Source organism: Monodelphis domestica, chromosome 2 (assembly GCF_027887165.1).
Source record: "Monodelphis domestica isolate mMonDom1 chromosome 2, mMonDom1.pri, whole genome shotgun sequence".
NCBI classification, from domain to species: domain Eukaryota; kingdom Metazoa; phylum Chordata; class Mammalia; order Didelphimorphia; family Didelphidae; genus Monodelphis; species Monodelphis domestica.
Window position 1 is genome coordinate 63,998,592 of NC_077228.1, and position 17,077 is coordinate 64,015,668.

General features: G+C 43.7%; 1 protein-coding gene across 2 annotated transcripts in view; it reads right to left on the reverse strand.

Moving 5' to 3' along the window:
* Nucleotides 1-17,077, reverse strand: part of NME7 (NME/NM23 family member 7) — a 193,716-nt gene that overhangs the window by 159,773 nt on the left and 16,866 nt on the right. The window contains exon 2 of one of the 2 annotated variants that reach the window (XM_007480739.3): nucleotides 4,848-4,935. The exons of the other annotated variant lie outside the window; for it this stretch is intronic. The gene's annotated coding sequence lies outside the window, so the exon portion shown is untranslated. The remainder of the gene's footprint in view (nucleotides 1-4,847; nucleotides 4,936-17,077) is intronic. 2 annotated transcript variants of the gene reach the window in all.

The window sequence follows — 17,077 nt, forward strand, 5'->3', positions numbered from 1 at the left end:
GGGACGCATTGTGGGTGATCCTCAGCAAGCTTGGTTGCCCAGCAAAATTTGTCAAACTGATCCAGCTCTTTCATGTCAACATGACAGGGGAAGACCTATCTGGTGGAGAGACTTCCGGCTACTTCAACATCTCCAATGGCGTGAAACAAGGCTGTGTCCTTGCTCCGGTACTATTCAACCTATTTTTCACCCAAGTATTACGACATGCTGTGATGGATCTAGACCTGGGCGTTTACATCAAATACCGACTGGATGGCTCACTATTCGACCTTCACCACCTGACTGCAAAAACAAAGACTACAGAGAGACTCATCCTGGAAGCTCTCTTTGCAGATGACTGTGCTCTCATGGCCTACCAAGAAAATCATCTCCAAACCATCGTGGACAGGTTCTCTACCGCAACAAAACTGTTTGGCCTGACTATCAGCCTCAGCAAAACAGAGGTGCTGTTCCACGCCGTGCATTACAATCGACGGCACACAGCTTTCTAACGTCAATACTTTCAAGTACCTGGGCAGCACCATTGCCAACGACGGGTCCCTAGACCACGAGATCAATGCCAGGATCCAAAAGGCCAGCCAGGCACTCGGGCGGCTGCGCTCCAAAGTCCTCCAACACCGCGGTGTAAGCACTGCAACGAAGCTCAAAGTGTACAACGCAGCGGTCCTCAGCTCGCTCCTGTATGGTTGTGAGACATGGACACTGTACAGGAAGCACATGAAACAGCTGGAGCAATTCCACCAACGCTCCCTCCGGTCAATCATGAGGATCCGATGGCAGGACCCAATCACCAATCAGGAAGTCCTCGACAGAGCCAACTCCACCAGCATCGAAGTCATGGTCCTCCAAACCCAGCTACGATGGTCTGGACACGTCATCCGCATGGACCCACAGTGAATACCAAGACAGGTATTCTATGGTGAACTGTCAGCTGGACTCAGGAAACAAGGCCGACCAAAGAGAAGATTCAAGGATCAGCTAAAGTCCAACTTGAAGTGGGCTGTCATTGCACCAAAGCAACTAGAACTCGCTGCCTCTGGCAGAAGCAGCTGGCGAACCCACATTCACCAGGCCGCCACCACCTTTGATGATGAGCAACGTCGACGTCTTGCCGCTGCGTGTGAACGCCAACACCAGGCCACAACCGCCCCTCCCGTAACAACTGGCGTCCCAGGCCCCATGTGCCACAGACTCTGCGCCTCAGCCTTTGGACTCCAAAGCCACATGAGGGTACACAGTAGATGAAACTGCACAAAGACAATCGTCATTCTCGGTCACCGAGAGACTACCACTAACTAAATTAAATGACAGACTATTAGGGGCTCTGTCCTAGAGAACAATGATGACAGAGATGGGCTAACTGATAGAAATTTCCATTTTAAGACTTGCAGGAAATACAAGGCTCCTTACTCCAAAGCCTGGAGGTGCGGGTGGTTGCAGAATCATGGCACACCAGATCTCGGAAGCATAAAAAGGGAGGGGACTGCAAACAAGGACAGACACACAGTGGTAGGTGCAGGCAGCGGGAGCAGGGCCTGCTTCTCCCGGGAAGGATGGGAGCGGCAGCACCCACATGGAAGGGGCAATCCCCCTGTGGAGCCTGCACATGGCTCCCAGGCTGAGGCTGTCGGCCCCGGCAGGGAAGGCCTCTGCTGCCCTCGGGATGAATGGCAGCTGCCCGAGCTACTGGGAGGCCCATTCCAGGACCTCCCCGAACCAGATGGATGACGTGTGGGTTGGGTCTGCAATCCCTCCATGGAGGATCACAGGGGAGGAGGAATAGTGCTGACTGCACTGGCAGAAAGAGTGACCACGCCATTCCATCCAAGAGAAATGGGCAAAAAGCCCCTGGCCTTAGAGTCGTGAGGCTGGGGCTTACTCTTTCCCTCCAACTTTGGGTAAATCCCTTCCCCCCATCTGTTCCTCAGCTTTCTTTTCTCTAAAAAGAAGGGAACTAGATTTAATTTCTAAGTTCAAATTCTAAAATTCTTGGGCAATTCTCTACATCTTGTGTTAAGGGATATGACAACCAAACGCATAACATTTAGATAATAAAATGTGGCAGAGGCTCTACAAATCAATTCTCCTCGAATACTGAGGCAAATTATATTCTATACAGTCTCATATTCCCTTTAGCAAGACTGTTCCATATTCCTTTTAAAAGGGAGAATTTGGTGGCACCAGCCCTGGAATCAGGAAGACCTGAGTTCAAATTTGACCCTAGACACTTATTAGCTATGTGACCCTGTGTGACCTGGGCAAATCATTTAACCCTGTTTGACTCAAATTCCTCATCTATAAAATGAGCTGGAAAAGGAAGCAGCTTCTACTCTAGTAATTTTGCCAAGAAAACCCCAAATGGGATCACAAAGAGTTAGACATGACTGAAATGACTAAACAACAACAATTCCCTTTAAATGCTACTCTAAAAGAAACCAAAATTATCTTGAAACATGAATCCTACATAACTGCACTCTTATATCAGTAGCTACCAGCAAGAAGTAGTAACAAAAGCAGTTTGTATTAAAAGTTCCAAAGAATAAATTTCCAAGTCCTTGAACATTCTGGGAATATAATGGGCTATTAAAGATTTATTATCCAACACGGAAGGTAAATAACCACTGAATTCCTCTACTATTGCAAAGCGAACAAGTCAATCAAAGTAGATAGAGAGCTATGGTTTGCTTACACTGTGTTTTTTTTTTCAAAAGCCAAATATCTTTTTAATTTGAATTGTGTCAAATATTAACTTCACTATGGCTAAGCCAAAACCAGTTTCTAGCCTGCACAGACTGTCCTCAGAGGGCTATTGCTCTATCATAAATCCCCTATAAAAACAGATGGAAAGCAATTAAAACTAACCACATTATTACAGGTACATAGTTTAGATAAGGAAATTACATAGAGAATAAAAAAAGGAGGTAAAATTAAATTCCATCAATAATGACCCTAATCCTACACCGCTTATCTAGTCCTTAAGATCCAAATTGAAATGGAATTGTAAAAATAACTTTACCCTTACACTTTAAAACTCAGTACTTTTCCTGTTGGAAAAAATGTTGAGTATATAACTTACCTAGGGACCAAGCTAAGAAAAATTCATAAGAATACTGCATATTCCATGACTTATAATCTATTTGATTTTCTTTTTAATCCTCCTAGGAGACAATACCAAAATGTTTATACTGCATGGAAAAAATGGAACAAATGAACTGTGACAGAAAATGGGTCAGGATCCAAGAAGGAAAGTGGCTCATCATTTGATCTTCTACATCTCTTCACTAGGCTAGTAGAGGGGTATAGAGGGGTATATTTACATCATTTAACTTTATCTATTTGACTCAATTCAAAACCATAGTAAACATTTATATAGCACTTACTAGGTGCCATGTCACATCCCTGGGAGAAAGGTGCTGCTATTATCTCCATTTTACAGATGAGGAAACTGAGATAAACAGAGGCAAAGAGACTTGCCCAGGGTCAAACAGCTGACTAAATCCAATCTGAGTTCTGCCTGGTTTTAGAGCCAGAGCTTTACCACCTGACTGGCCCACTTGAAAGGAAAAGGATTTTTATAGAGCAAGTAAAGGATAAGGAGCCCAGGACCATTCCAAAGTTAATGAAGTGGAGTTTCTTTGGGATTCACTCTCACTTCCTTGACATGGAGCCTTCAGGTCTAGCGACTGATGCGTGTTTGTTCCTGTTCACACTTCTGAAATCTGACCATCTGGGACAGGATTCTTACTGGCCTTTGCCTTATACCTCAATCTGCTCCTCACGGAGGCCTTACAAATTTACTCAACTGTAATATGATTAACATTTACATAAACTTGTCTTTTCATAGCTCTACCCTTTAAAAACCCACTTTCCTCCCCTGTAGGCACAACTTGTTCCTTCCTATCTCCACAGAGTACTGCTCTCAGCTGTGGCCTGCCTAGAGTCATGGCAGGAGGGGGGACAGGCAGCCATGATCCATCTCTACAATGGAAAGCTAACATTTTCTCATGTGTCATTCTTTGAAAAACACCAGCTTTTAAAAATACAAGGATTTGGCAACACTTATTTAATAAAGTGCGGGTTAAAAACTAATTTTTAAAAGCTATTTAATTTTCCTAGGATTAGGCCATACAATTTCCCTTTTATTGAATTCCTAAAGAATATATAATATTGCCTGGATGTTCAATATAATTTCAACACCAGAAGAGGTCACTGAGCAGCCTTTAGGAAGCTGTCCCAAGCCCCAAAGGTATCAGAAAAAGTCTGGAGCTGTTTCACTTTTCTTTTTAAATTTCTCTTTCCCTACCACAGTGCCCTTGAAGAGAGTATCAAATGTTTGTTGAAAAGAAAGTAGCAGCAGGAATGGAGGCCTCCTGGGGGCCAATTCAATACCCTGAGGACCTAGTCTCAGAGGAAAAGTTTAATAAATGCTTCTGAAATAAATACATTTAATAATTATTTGATTCAATGAAACTATAATAAAAAAATTCTTTGTATTTGAAAAAAATTTAGTTAGGCAATATTTTTTTCCTTCCAGAAAGAGACTAAAAGAAGGGTGTTCTCTTCTTTGGGGGATAATGAATTAATTAATAATGACAAAGTTTGGCCAAACATAAAAGAAAAAAGAAAATGTACTACTTTCCCTGCAAAGGCATGAAATATTGCACCAACTTCAGATCCAGAGGATGTGTTTGTTAGTTTTCACAAACTTCCCCTTTCTTTTTAGTCTTTATTATAAGGAATGATTCAGTGCATGGGAATTAAGAGATTTATTCATGAATAATGGGATGTAAAAACAAAAGAGACTAATAAAAATGTTAATATTTTGTAAGGAGTAAATTAATGATTACCTATAAAAGCAAAACACGGCAGATTATCTTATTATTGAGAACAGGGATCATCCATATAGCATCACCATGTAGTAAAAACAGCCTGGACCTGGAATAAAGAGAGACTTGGTTCAAATCTTGATAGTCACTAGCCTTGGGATCATGGGGAAAATCACTTAAACTTGCTGAGTCTTAATTTCCTCATCTATGAAATGGGGAGAACAACATCTACAGGCCCTGGTCTCATGAGGCTGTTATAGCAAATGAGCTAATATCTGGTAAGCACTATAGACATATCGCTTCATAGTAGTATTAAATGCTTTTCTTCAACTATTTCAGTTTCCCTGCATGAATGATTAGGCCAAATTCTTGACTGATTATAGAACTTGTCCAGGACATTTAACCATCCACAAAGGAAAATCCACATGGATGAAGAATCCCCATTTCCACCCTGTGACATACAGCTTGATGGAAAGTCTGCTGAGCTCAACTCTCAGCACAAATGCCTCGGGCATACGCTGCAAATGCACACTATAGAGGGCCCATAATCCATGAGGGGAAGGGGAGGCCTCTGGATCCGCTTGTTTTAATATTAATGACCTGCCTGGGCTAAATAGCTGTGAGCCGTCACACACTAATGTCTCTAAAGAATGAAAAAGGAGTTTTACTCAAGGAGGACTGGCCAGGCCAATGGTGGGCCTGGGCCATCTGGAGTGTAACAAATAAAAAATTAGGAAGACCTAGAACAAAGGATATACCTGAAGAACTGTTACCAAGGGGTCACTGCTGGGTAGCCCAAGCGCCTCGCTAGCCCTTAGCTCTCTTGTAGAGCCCCTTCATGACCTTACGGGAGGCTGGAAGAGAGCTATCAACAACTTATCAGACCTCAGCACTCAAAAAACGGAAATGCTTCTTTAGTCAGTGATAAAGAAATGCACACTAAGTTCTGATGGAGCACAAGAGGTCTAATGATGTATCTCATGTCTAACTAAGAACCTATAAGCTCTTTTTCACCAAAAGGATCATTAAACCTTGAAAATATTATTAACTAAACATACTAATATTTGTGAAGAGTTTAAATGTCTCATTTGCCCCTCACAACTAGTTTGTGTAGTACCTAGTACAGATATAATCATAGTGTTAGCATTTTACGGATGAGGAGACTGTAGCTTTGGGAGATTCAGTGACTTTCACACACTCCCATGGCTAATTAGTGTCAAAGGCAGAATTTAAACTCAGATCTTTATGAGTTTAAAGTCCAATATTCTGTCCATACTCTATTGCCTCAAATTAAAATAGTCTTATTTCATATTTCATGTGAAGTCAGGGGCATACTGTGATAATTATTTTTATTATTTCTGTAATTCAAAAGAATATATTGATTAATGATTTCTTTTGGGCCAAAACACAATTACCTATTATTGGTATAATGATTTCTAGCATTTATCTATATAGAGGTACCTTCTGGTAAAATAGCAAGGGTCTAGTTCCATCTTTTGAAATTTCAGCAATAAGAGACTCTCCAGTTGGTAAAACAGTAGAAAACATGCTAAACTTGAAATCAGCAGACCTAGGCTCTGGCTCTTATCCATCTCTGTTGTTCCCTGTAATCCATTTTACCTGAGCCTCAACTTACACACCTGTAAAAAAGGGATCATCCACCAAAAAAAGTATTTAGTAAGCACCTACTATGTGCCAGGCACTGGGGACACAAGTACAAAGAAGGAAGCAATCCCTGCTCACAAGGAACTTAGACTCCAATGGAGAAGCCATATAGAATCCATAGAAAGTGAACAAATACAAATAAAGACAAAGTCATTTAATACTGAGTGGCTTGGAAGGAAAGGTGTTTGCAGTTGGGAGAGCTACACCTTCTAGGAAGAAAGGAACTCTTTATGGTGAAGGTAAGGAAGAAAGGCATTCCAGGAGGGGGAGAGGCCAGCAGAAAGGCACTAAGATGGGAAATGGGGGACTATATGTGAGGAACAGAGAGAAGGTACTACCTATCTTGTCAAATAAAATAGCACAAATGAAACTCAATTTAATTCAATTCCACAAACATTCACTAAGTACTTCTGGTAAAAAATACGAGGGATACAAAATGTAAAAAAACCAACAAAATTGGCCCTATGCTCAGGAGCCTCATTTTGCTGAGAGAAAACACAATGCAGAAAAGTAAACTCAAACTGCATGTGAAATTATACAAAGTAATGTCAAAAAAGGCAATATCACTAGCCAGGGGGAGTAGGAGAGGTCAACAGAGGGACTCGACAGGAGGTGGCACCTCGGCTGTGTTTTGAAGGTGGCCTGGCCTCTGCTGAGTCAAATATGGGAGGAAATGACCTTTTGGACGATGAGAACACCCATCTTGAGGCCCTGTCCACTCACAAGGTCCACTCTACCTAGCCCACTTTGGCCATGATTCCCATTCAACTCTTGCCTCTGAATGGCTTTGGAATTCTCTTACCCTCTAGACCTCCAAAGGCCATGCACTGGGACCCTTAAATTATAATTTTGGAATTCCAACTCACAAACTCTGGCCCACTATATCTAAGGATCATGCTTCCCATTTCACCTCTTACTCTTGAGAACCAAAATCAGATCAACACTGTCACTGCCGACTCTTTGTATCTATAGAGCATGATATTCATGAAGAACCAGCAAAAGAAACTCAAGGAACAAGTGGCCAGATGGGAGGAATATCCGGGAAGAGCAGTGTCACAAAACTCTAGAACAAGGAGACTTTCCAGGAGGTAAGGGTGGGCAATGATGTCAACTGCTATGGGGACATCAGGACTGGGAAATGACTTTGGATTTGGCAATTTAAAAAAATCAATGGTTAACCTTGGAGGGGTAGTGGGGTAGCAGATGGCAAAGGGTTTAGAAGACGAGGAGAGAAGTAAGTAGAAGTACCTAGAGAAGGCAAATTTCTCAAGGAATCTAGCCAAGAAAGGGAGATACTAAGAAAATATCTAGTTTTAGGAATGGTCAGATCAAGGAAAGGTCTTGGAGGATGGAGAAATATGGGCATTTTTGTAGAGATTGAAAAAAGAATCAGTAGATAAAGAGAGACTTAAAGTAAGAAAGAGAGTAGGGGTGATATGTAAGGTTAATTTACTGGGAAAGTCAAGAGGAGGTGGGATAAAAGAAGAGTTAGCTTTGGCAAAGAGAAGAACCAACCACATTTTCATTTAAGACTGGAGTAAGATAATGCAGGGAAATGTTAGAATGGTGTGAGATGAGGAGAAAAGGAGGAGGGAAGGTCTATTTTTAGTGATGTAAAAGGAAAGGTTCTTGACAAAGTAAGAAGAGGGTGCTGTGGTCTGTGGTAGGTGTGGGGGACATGAGAAGATTTGGAATAGCCACTATAAAGAATGGGATCGCCAATGTTTGCCTTGTTACAGTGAGGCAGCAATTGAGATCAGATAATATAAATCTGTGGTGGACTCCATTGGTGTAGTTCTCTAGCCAGACACAGTGTTAAGCTCTAAAACACAAAAATAAAACCAAAAAAATAATAATAAATAAATCCCTGCTCTTAAGGAGCTCACAGCACAATAGAGGAGATAATGAGCAAACAACTATGTGCAAACAAGAGATATATAGGAAAAACTAGAGACAACCTCCTAGGGAAGACACTAGCATGAAGAGGAATCAGGAAAAGCTTTTTGAAAGATGGTAGGATTTTAGCTGAGGCTTGAAAGAATCCAGGGAAGTCATGAAGAAGAGAAGATATTCCAGGCACAGGAACCAGTCAATGAAAACATCTAAAGAGTCATGTGTGAAGAGCAGCAAGATGGTGAGAGTAACTGAGGGCCAGGGTTTAGCAAAAAAAAAAATGATTATCAGTAGGAAAAGGAGGCCAGGATGCCAGGAAAAGATAGCATAAAGTTGGTTGTTCACCAAAAGGTTACAGGAAAGAGTATGCAACCAACGCAATGGTAATGTCCTAGAAAAGAAGAGAGAGATAGAGGGAATGGAGGTTATGAGGAGGAAGAGCAGGTTTCAGGTCCGAAGGTACAGGGGGAAAAGGAAAGATAAATTATTATTATCAGATAACATTGAAGTTCACAAGCAAGGAAGGAGGACATTTATTGGCGATGGCAACATAAAGGATATGATCATCTCTGTATGCTGCTGGATTAGGGTGGAGGAACAGGTCCCAGGATTTGGGTAAATTGAGAAAGTGGAAGGAAGGGTATCTGAGAGAGCATCAATGTGTATGCTGGTCTCCTAAAACAAGGAAAGTCATGGGGAAGGCAGAATGACTATGAGCCAGACCCTGGACTCACTGAAGAAAGAATATACACATCCTGAGTCAATAGATAACAATACCAGGGCTGGTGTGGATGGTAATTTTGGACAATATAAACCTCAAAGGAGGAAAAGCTACATACTTAGTAAAGGGGGTAATTGGAGAGTCTGGCAGTAACCATGGAGATTAAGAGGTATTCTGCCTCCCCCACCATGATTAGGGAGTCAGGAGTATAAGAGAAATTACTGGAAAGGATACCATAAAAGCACAATAGAAGGGTACCATCAGGAGTTCAGTTCTCAGAGAGGGCCAGAAGATGGGAGAAGTGAGAAAGGTAAAGGTATAAAATGAAAGTTTGTTCATTATGAAACAAGCATTTGTCAGTGGATGAGGTGGATCAATTCTTAAACCCTGTATTTAGAGAAGAATATAGACTTCCTAAACCTAGCCTCAGGATAAAGAAGAAGGAATTATTTCCTGGGCAGAACATCCTGGGATTTGGGGATTTTCTTTATAGGCTCCCCAAGTCTGAGATCTACCCTTCTGATGAGAATATGAGAATTCCTGGATGCTTATTGTTCCTGTCCCCTCTCCTCTTTCACCCCTCAGGTGGCAGCTTAAGGAGCAACAGGAGAATAAAGCTTTGATATGAACAAGCAAAAGACCTGGGTTTTGCCCTTTAATATGACCATTAATAATTAATAGAATCTAAGTTCAATGGGAAAGGGATTACCTGGTTAGCAGCCCCAACTACATTTCCCTTTCAGGAGAACACAAACCCTTCAGAGGAATCAAAAAGGATAAATGAATATATAGGTCCTGAGATGAAGAGAAGCACACTAGAAAGTCAGGGGGCTTCCCTGCTTGCCACCCCAAGCTTGTTTCCTTTCTGAGGGAGTTCTGCAGAGACCAAAGGAGGAAGAGCAAGTCAGAGAAAGAATGAAAACTGTACAAACCTTGTAACTCTTAAAAGATTTTTATGTTGTTTTGGGATCTTCTGTGGGGGGAAATCAAGAGTATCTTGTACCTACAATAGATAGCCATTGTTCCCAGAATACTTGTATAGACATGAACTAGGGACCCTGTCATCCACATCTGTGGAGGGTTAGACATAAGTTACATTTTCAATAAATATTCTAAGATTTCCCAGGGGCAAGGGGAGTGATAGGTGACATAGAACTCAAAGACAATGAACGAAGGGCTAATGCCAAAATGGCGCCTGGCCAACCCAGGGAATGGGGTGCGCCAAAGCACAGTCTCCAGCCAAACCCCTACTTTGATACTTCACCTTGTCCCAGAAGTGGCTGTGTGTTCTCAAAGTCTCTGCCATTGAAGTGCAGGCTCTGATAGCCACCCCCCCCCCCCAATCCAGAAAAGCTCTATAGACTATGGGCTGGCAGCAGACTACATGTCCATAGCCTGAGTATTAACTACATTAACTTCAAATAGGCTCATCACAAGAGGGTTAAAGTTTTGGCTACCCCAAAATGAAGATTTTTGGAAGCAGAACTCATTCATCTGAGACTTGGAGAGGTGATGGGCAGGCCCTATGGAGGCCGTATTCACATGCATAGATTCTTGGTAATAATGTAGTGTTAAAAAAAACCACAAACAATGAAAATAATAATTTGCTCAATTGCCAGAATCAAATCAAAAATTAACCTTGATAACAGAAGTCAAAGGATGGTCTTGCTATGCAGAGGAGGAAGTATACATTCTTGGAAGACTTAAAGCTCTCTTCTTGCCTTAGAAATTTGGTGCCAAAGCATCCCAGGAAGGTAGTTTAAATTCAGTCTCTTTGTGTCTCCCAGGATGGAGCAGAGGAGGGCCAGGAGGAAGTCAGTGATGACCCGGCTTCAGTTTTGAAGAGTGCTGCACCTAAGTAGTTAGGGACATCTCTGGAAGAAGAAGGTTCTTTTTCAAACAATCCTACTTGTACGTTTTTTCCCCCCACTTTTAAATCCTGTGATAGAGTGGCCCAAGTCCATTAGCATTTTGTCCAACTTTAGCTGCAGTGTGCAGAGGCTATTTCATTCTAGCTCCATCATGGCTCCCCTTGTGAAAGGCAGCACCGGTGTGAGTGGGTGAGGGAGAAGGGAGGGAGGTGCCGTGGAAGGTCCTGTGAAGATCCTTATGGAGCATGCAGAAACTGGGGTAAGAAGGTATGAGTGTGCCTCATTCCGGCATGCGTGTGTGGGTCCCTGAGCCTGGGCACGACACCAGGGTCAGGACTGTTTCCTCCTGGATTCAGAGCAGAAGCAGAATCCTCTGCGGGCCCACCAGAAGGTGACGAGGGGCCCAAACTGAACTCCCCCTCAAACAGACTCAGGCTGAGGGCAAAAGTGCTCTGGAGAGGGGAGGCAGAGAGCTCCGCAGTGGTCCCTGATCCTGGGGGCATGTGTATTTGAGACCTTCAGGATGCAAGGGCAACCCAGGGAGTCCAGGATCCAGGGTCCCTCCCCACATCTGCAGGCAGCCATGGCAGGCACACCCAATGAAGCCCCAGGTATGAAATTTTATCTGCTCAACTCATGCCAGCAAAGGCTCCATCCAACAACCTGGACACCTTGTTCTCCAGGGCCCAGTGAAGGAGGGAATGAATGCTGGGCCTCAGTTCCTTGGCAAGCACCTATTAAGCACCCACTAGGACCCAGGCACTCCAGAAGTCCTGGAAATCCAAAGGAAAAAAAAAATCAGTGCCTGCTCTCAAGGACTCACAGTCTAACAAGGGGACACCAACAAAAACCAATGGCAGAGAATCCAGAGATGAGGTGGGAATGAAGTAGATCAGGAAGGGCTTCTGGCAGCAAGTGGGATTGGAGCCTGGACTGAGGGGATGCCAGGAGGCGGCGATGAGGAGAGAGAACATTCCAGGCACAGCAGCGGAGGGGCACTGCCAATTCAAATGCCTGGATTCAGAAGAGAGTATTTTGTGCAAAGAAGAGCCAGGAGGCTGAGGCTGAGGCTGTTCCCTGGCAGAGTGAAAGGAGGAGGCCAGGAGCCATCCTGGAGCTGAAAGGGAATGCCTGAGATTTATGGAGGAGAGTCAGACAGCAACGGAAGAATTAGGAAGACTGACTGACTGACTGATCACCGGAGCAGGGCAAGGAATGGATTAGAGAGGATGGTGAGGATGGCCTGCCCTAGGGTACTGGCAGTGTCACAGGAAAGGAGGGAGAGAGGAGGATCTGGCAGCAGCGAATAGAATAGCATTGAATGCTGGGTCTGGGTGGGTGGGACCTCAATTCAAATCTGACCTCACTTACTGTGTGGCCCTGGACAAGTCACTTAACCCTGCCTCAGTTTCCTCAAGTGTAAAATGGGAGGTTATAATAGTGCCTACATCCCGGGGTTGCTGTGAGGATAAAAATAAATATCTGTAAAAAGCCCCCAGCATAATCTCCAGTACCTATTTACTGCTCTACAAATGCTAGGGGTCATCATCATTATGCCCAGGAGGAGGATGGTGCCCTGGAGAGGAAAAGGAAAGTTAGGAAAGGGGGAAGCCTTGAGGGGAAAGGGAATGAGTTATGTTTTGGCTACAGAGTTTAAACGGATGTCTAATTGGTAGCTGGAGACCCAAGACTTGAGGTTAAGAGGTCAGTGAGGCCAGATAAGGAGATGCTGGAAGCCTCCCCATAGAAATAATCAATGAATTCAAGGGTGCCCATGAAATGACTCAGTGAAACAGAGAAGGGGGGAGGCCAGATGCCCAGGAGCCCCCTGTGATGAGCAGGGCTGACCTCTCCATAGGGCTGGCAAAGGAGACACAGGAGGAAGGGTCAGACGGGTAGAAGAAGCAGGAAACTGGAAAAGAGGAAGAAAAGGTTAATTCATTTGGCCATTGAGAAATGCCTGGTAACTCTGGAAGGGGCCTTCATCTGAATGAATGCTCAGTGGAAAGAACTGCCTACAGTCCGAGTCCCATCCCCCCAAGATGGCGCAGGGGAATGGGCGCTCAGTAAAGAGCCACCGCTAAGCTCCTCCCCAATGGGAGGAGCGTGCCCCACCCAGGGGAGGGCTCCCTGGGAGAGGAAGCCCAGAGAGTCTCTGGTATTTCTGTCAGAGGGATCTGAAGAGGGAAAAGCCAAGAGGTACCAGGATTATTCCTTAGTAAAGGAGTGCATTATACACTATCTCCCGCTCTCCTCTATACACAAAGAGTTTTAGGATTGGATATTCGTGAAGGTGAACTTGTTTTAAACAGACAAATAAATATTCTCACAGGCTACTGGAGTTCACAAATCTATTGGCCCAATCTATTTATTTAACACATATGCTGAGAGAGGCCAATGTCGTCAGTGGAAGTAGACTGGATGAAAACTGGTTCCTGGATCCGACTCTCTAGAAGACGTCTCTTTCCACTTCAGTTTTCCTATCTTTCCTATCCATTTGTTGTTGTTTTTTTATGCGAAACTTTGTCAGTAATGTTAATTTATATTCCAAACACTCTGATCCCTGGATAAATGGCATCAGAGAAGTTCAAAATGATTCTTGTTAAAAACTAGCACCTGCCTATAGCACTAAGTGCATTGAAAGCAAATCCTTTTCCAAGACTCGTCATCCCACAGGAGAGGTGCGCCACCTAACGTCCAACACGGATTTCAACATGCTGCAAAGCTTGCTAGTTTTTATGCTCGGTCCGCAGGTCCTATGGAGCTTTGTCCCATTCCTCAGCTTTAGCTTAGGATTTCACAAGCAAAGCCCAAATATCAGAACTGTGAAAGCCAGGCATGCCTGGGCCTTCCAGTGGGGCCAGGTCCAGACCACCAGTAAAGTGAATATTGCAATAAGGTGAGTCACACAGAGTTTCTGATTTCCCATTGCCTACAAAAGCTATTTACTGTAGTCTATTAAGTGTATAATAAGTATTATCTAAAAGAGGACATGCCTTAAAAAAAAATATTCTATTGCCAGAAATGCTCACCATTTCTGATGAGGCTCTGAGCCTCGGTCAGGGAGCCCCACTCTTTTTCTAGCCTTGATGCTGAGGTGAAAGGGGGCGTGGCGGGGCTTCAGCAAGTTCCTAAACCGAGACAACCATAAAGTCTGCCACCAGGGTTAACACTGCTGTTTACTCAAATACTTAGAAGCCATTGTAGAGATAGGACTGGCCTAATTTCCATCCTGCTGTGTCTCGGGGAATAGGGAAGCCTGAGGAGAGGGAGAGAGATGGGCACCGGCAGCCCACTAAGCTCGCCATCTTCCATGGGTAGTGTTCATGGTGCCCCAAACAATGACAATGGCCCCATCAAAGATCTGATAACTTAAAAGTTTGAAATATGGATAGAATTACCAAAATGGGCCACAAAGACACAATGTGAGTACATGCTGTTAGAGAAATGGAGCTGACAGACTTGCTCCAGACAGGGCTGTGTGTGTAAAAAATGCCATATTTGAAAATCACAAATGAGGCATGCCTGTATAACTTTCTCAAAAGACCAGCGATATCTCACACTCACACACACACACACACACACACACACACACACACACACACACACACACCCTTTTAAAAGTTGAAGATTATAAAAATAATTACCATTAAGTCTTTTTTTTTAAACCCACACCTTCCATCTTAGAACCAATATGGGCAGAAAAGTAGAGGGCAGGGGTCCCCAAACTACGGCCCCTGGGCCACATGTGGCCCCCCAAGGCCACTTATCCGGCCCCCCCCACACTTCCGGAAGGGGCACCTCTTTCACTGGTGGTCAGTGAGGGGCACTGTATGTGGCGGTGCTGCAAAGCATGGCATTGCTCACGCACAGTACTACTTCCGGTGACTAATCCTTTGTATGGCGCCTTGTTCTGAGAGTAACTGAATGAGAATGAGGTGCCACACAAAGGGTTATGTGGCTGCACAATGGAAGATGTCAGCATGGTGAGGGGCCATCTGGGGGAGGGGATTCCACACTGTGTATTCTGCTGCCCGGTATAGTGGTGGCAGTGATGGGCCTGTGCAAGGTGTGACAGGCTGACAGGCCCATCACAGCCAGCACTGCAGCCTCCGCTGTCCCAGACAGCAGTATAAGGATTTGTTCATAGTTTGTTTTTTATAGTCTGGCCCTCCAACAGTCTGAGGGACAGTGAATTAACTCCCTGGGTAAAAAGTCTGCGGATCCCTGGTATAGGGCTTAGATGATAGGGTAAAGTGACTTGCCCAAGGTCACACAGCTAGGACATGTCTGTATTCAGATCTGAACCTAGAACCTCCCAACTCCAGGTCTGGCTCTCTATTCACTAAACCACCTAGATGCCCCCCACACAAGAAACATTTCCTTCTTTCTTCCCTCACTGCCTCCCTTCCTTCTTTCCCTTTCTACCATTACCTTCTGTTTTAGTATCAGTTCTAACTCAGAAGAGCCGCAAGGGCTAGGAAATTAGGGTAATGTGACTGGCCCAAGGTAATACACCTTAGGAAGTGTGGGGCCATATTTGAACCCTGGACTTTCTAACTACAAGGCCTAATATTTTATCCACTGTACTACCTAGCTGCCATCCCAATTAAGTTTTTAGGAAGGTACTTAAAATACACTTATATTATATTAAATAGGAGAAGGGGGAGAAATATAAATGTTGGTTTTCACATCTTTGCACAAACACATAAAAAGTAGAAAACCAGGATAGCACTCCTAGCTAGAAATGCATTCACTCACAGCATCTTTATATTGTTCTTCTTGATTTATTAATGTTTATTTCCTGATTTCAAATATATCTCCCTTGGTGCTAAATAAAGGTTACAAAACTTTAAAAAATTTTAAAAATTACTAGACATCATTTTTTGCACAGAGAGTATTCTCTAACCCTTTCTCATTATCTGACACATACTGAAACCTGCCTGATCTAAGATCATTTAGGATCACCTTCTAATCAACCTCAACTTAAAATGAGCTCAGAATCATTTTCATTACTGAAGAAAATATCAAGTTCAAAGAGTCAGTTGCAAAGGACAATGGAATGTTTTATAGCATGGTACAAAGGAAACAGAACTGGCCTGGGAGTTAAGGAAGGTAAGAAACAAGCATTTATTAAGCACTTACTGGGTGGAGGACAGTGCACTAAGGTGATCTCATTGGTGGGTGCTATGACTACTCTCATTTTACAAATGAGGAAACTGAGGCAGACAAGGGCAAAGTGTCTTGCCTAGAATCTCACAGCTGAGGATAGTTTTCCATTTCTAGATAGGAAGGGCCATTTAATCCAACTTCTTCATTTTACAGATGAGGAAGCTGAGAAAAATTATAACATGATCAGTAAATGGTTTCTTAAATTTATTTCATGCTTCATTACATTTTGATGATGTCGTTATTCCCTCCAAAATAGTCCATTTTTGTAAAGATGCCCTTTGTAGCTGATAAGATACATAAATTCTTTTCCTTTCCCATTCAATAATCACCAGAGATCTACTCTCCCTATTTTTCTAGTCACCAAGTGAATAAACATTTGTTAAACATCTCTATGTGCAGGGCACAGAGAATTGGGGCCCTGCTCTCGGGGAACTTTGAATGAACAGGCTCTGTGGAGGATTCTCCAGAGACATGAGAATTCAGAGATTAGGAGACGCTTCCCAGAGAAGATGGGACTGGAGATGAGATCTGGAGCCAGGAGCCACCTGCTGCCTGGATCCATGCTAAATTTAAATGACAAATTTCAGCCGGGCCTTCCTTGTACAAGGCAAACCTTTCACTAGCCCACACACTGCCACGGCTGGTCCAGACGTCTTCATCCCTCCTCAAAGCCCTACACCGGTGCTTTCAGCAGAGAATCTCACCTCGTATTTTCCCTAAAAAAAATCAGGCTATAGCTGAGGGCTTCCTCTTCTCCCCTCGCCTCCTCAGGCCCTCACCCAGATGCCTTCCACCGCTATGTGGGCCAACCCGTCTGTCCACGTGTGATCCTGCTCCATCCTGAGTCTGAGCAGACTACCTCCTCCGACATCCCTACTTCCTTGAATCTGTCCAATATGTGGTTTCCAGCTTCTTCCCCAGGACCTGCA